Here is a 3,189-nt window from a genome sequence, read left to right as displayed (position 1 = left end):
TATTTTTATATTATTGGAATTTTGTTATCACTTTGCACCAAATTATTTATATGTTGGAATTAAGGCTAGAGTATGAGTAGAAAAATTTAAGGTACAAATTCAATACTACTCCATACTATATATTTATTAATTTTTCCTAATTAATAAATTCAAGAGTAATTATTTTTATTCCCCATCTCCCATCCCCCATTCATTCCCCACCTTAGCTAGTTCTATTCTAACAAACTCAATAATGACAAAATCTGTTGTCATTTCTCCTCCACCGTTTCAAAGTTAGAAAAACATGAAAATCCAAAGATATCACAACCATGCATTTTGTTTACCTCCTCTCTCTCTCTCCTTCCTGTCGTCATGACGTAAATTTACAATTTGTTTTTCATTACAAAACCTTAAAAAAAAAAAAAACACTCACTATTGGAGAAACACTAATCTAGATCGGCCTATCTAGATCAGTTATTATAAAACACCAATACTAATACTTATCTGGATCGGTTAATTTCAAAAAACCGATCCTAAAAACAATCAGGATCGGTTATTTTAGAAGCCCGATCCTAATGTAGGCACCATTAGAATCAGTTCTTTATAATAACCGATCCTAATGTAGGCACCATTAGGATCGGTTATCATAAAGAACCGATCATAATGGTGCCTACATTAGAATCGGGCTTCTAAAATAACCGATCCTAATACTATTAGGATCGGTTATTATAGAGAACCGATCCTAATTGTGCTCTGTTAAGTTTTAAAGTCTTCTAATGTATTATAAAAAAAAAGAAATTAATTTTTCAAATGAATTAGGATCGGTTGTTAATAATTAACCGTTCCTAAAACTAATTTATTTGGCGCTGCTTAACTAGGGTTCTTTATTTTTGTTTCGCGCCTCTCCCAATCATTCTCTCTGTCTCCGTCTCTCCCTCTCATTCTCTGCCAGTCTCGTCGCCCTCTCTGCCACTGCCACCGGTCTCTCCCTCTCATTCTCCGCCACTGCCAAAGAAAGTCGAGCCGGCATCTCAATTCCATCTAACGGTTCTGCAGCTTCCATATCAGAAGGTACGTACATAACTTCCGGTAAATTTTACACTTAATAAGAATTTTGTAAATTTAAACTAGATCTGTTACCTGATATTTCTCTACTGTGTGATTTTGTGACAGATATGGAGGTGTCTTTTTCGCTGAGCATTTTCCGTGATGGATATCTTATAGGGAAGCCTAATGAGGTATATATGTTAATGCTCTTTTGTTGTTATATATGTTTCTGCAGTTTAAAATTTGTAAAATTGAGTGCAATATGAAAATTATGTAGCTGGATAGTGGCCGGAATGGGAGAAGCTTGCACCCTTATGATAGGGAATCAAGGAAATTATTTTCTGTAAGTATTAATTGTCAAATATTTTGCATGTACTAGTTTGTGAGCACTTTTGAGCATTGATGTTTATATCATAGATCTGTCATAATTTTTTATCTTGTTGCAATTATTGTTTAAACAAGGCAATTGAGGATAGGTGGTTGCCAGGAGATGTACTAGATGATATACCTAGCAAGTAAATTTTGTAAATTTTGAATTATTGTGTTATTATTGTGTTATTTAGTAAATTTTGAATTATGTAAATGTGATATTAATTAATGTGGAATTAATATATAATTTCTATTACATAAATGTGATATTAATTCTAGAATGTGGTGTAAACTTTGCATGAACGTGATATTTGATGATTGCTTATTACTGTGCAAAAAAATAATATTTTAGAATGCTAGTCAGTAAATATATATGGAAGCTAGCCAAATAAAAAAATATTTTTTTTAGATTCAATATAACATCAGGATCTATTATTTTAGAAAAACCGATCCAGATACCAACTATTAGGATCGGTTATTTAAAATAACCTAATAACCAATCCTAATAATACCATTAGGATTGGTTATTTGAAATAATTGATCCTAATAGTTGGTCATTAGGATCGGTTATTTGTAACAACCGATCCTAATGGTACTATTAGGATCGGTTATTTTAAATAACCGATCCTAATTCAAATTTTTAGTATCGGCTGTTTAACCGATCCAGATTAGTTTTGTATTTGTATTGCCTGAATCATGATCGGTTATTTTCTGATCCTAATGTGCATAAATAACCGATCCTAATTCCAGTTTTTTCACTAGTGACTTGTAACGACATGCCGCGTGTTCATGTAAGGTTGTAATTAACACGTAAAAATTACGTAAAAAACATGGTCCATTGACATTTGAATTTGACATTCCTTGTACCGTTTTCATTGAATCTATATACCAAGGAAAAACCTTGACCGGACATGCAAAATATTCTATATGTGAATTTAAACTTGATTCAATCTGATCATATGTGATAATATTTGTAAAATAACGTGATCCTATCTAATTCGATACAGTCTCAAATCCAAAATATCCAAATTAAATAATTCATAACTCGACTCTCAATGGAGAATTTTTATAGTTGAGTGGTGGGGATCAGAAATATAGGGTAATATTAATGTTCGTCTATTTTTTAAAGCACCTTCAATTCTATATGCTTCAATTTACAAGAGAGATCAAGTTTGCGAGGATTAAAGAAAGCTTCAACTGCGACTTAGAGCAAGAGAAACAACGACAGTACATATTTGACTCCAGTTCATAGAAGTCAAACTCGGTCGAGTCGGCCGATTTGGACTGGAATCGGACTAGACTGAGCCGATTTTGGACCGATTTATGCGGAGAGCGAGTTTTAGAGGTAAAACCAGGTTGAACCGTGTTGAATCAGTCGAGTCGCCCGAGTTTGCATCGATTTCAGATCAGGTCCAACACTTAATGCATGAACTATTCACACTTGTATGACAAAGTATGCATATTTGCAATACTTGATATTAATACTTTGAAACATCATCTAGTACCATATGAGAAAAAAATTGATATAATTTGTTAGATACAAACACTTGATACATTAACTATTTACACTTGCATGACGAGATATGAATACTTGGAATACTTAATTAATTGATATTAATACTTTCAGACATTATCCAGTATCATATGAAAAAAAAATTAAATTTCATAGAATCTACTCGGTACAAACACTTGACATATGAACTTCATAGAATCTACTCGGTACAAACACTTGACATATGAACTTCATAGAATCTACTCGGTACAAACACTTGACATATGAACTTCATAGAATCT

At 32.5% G+C, this 3,189-nt stretch overlaps 1 long non-coding RNA gene across 2 annotated transcripts; it reads left to right on the top strand.

Moving 5' to 3' along the window:
• The first annotated feature begins 986 nt into the window (after positions 1–986).
• On the top strand, positions 987–1,532 carry LOC144553978 (uncharacterized). Of its 2 annotated transcripts, XR_013511492.1 has the most exons (4): positions 987–1,050; positions 1,153–1,217; positions 1,304–1,369; positions 1,489–1,532. It is a non-coding gene; the product is annotated as an uncharacterized LOC144553978 (long non-coding RNA). The 2 variants fall into 2 exon arrangements; XR_013511491.1 differs by lacking the exon at positions 1,489–1,532 and having other exon boundaries at positions 1,304–1,435.
• Positions 1,533–3,189: the final 1,657 nt, after the last annotated feature.

This window comes from Carex rostrata, chromosome 5, assembly GCF_964058835.1.
Source record: "Carex rostrata chromosome 5, lpCarRost1.2, whole genome shotgun sequence".
NCBI classification, from domain to species: Eukaryota; Viridiplantae; Streptophyta; class Magnoliopsida; order Poales; family Cyperaceae; genus Carex; species Carex rostrata.
This window is presented reverse-complemented; position numbering and strand designations above follow the sequence as displayed.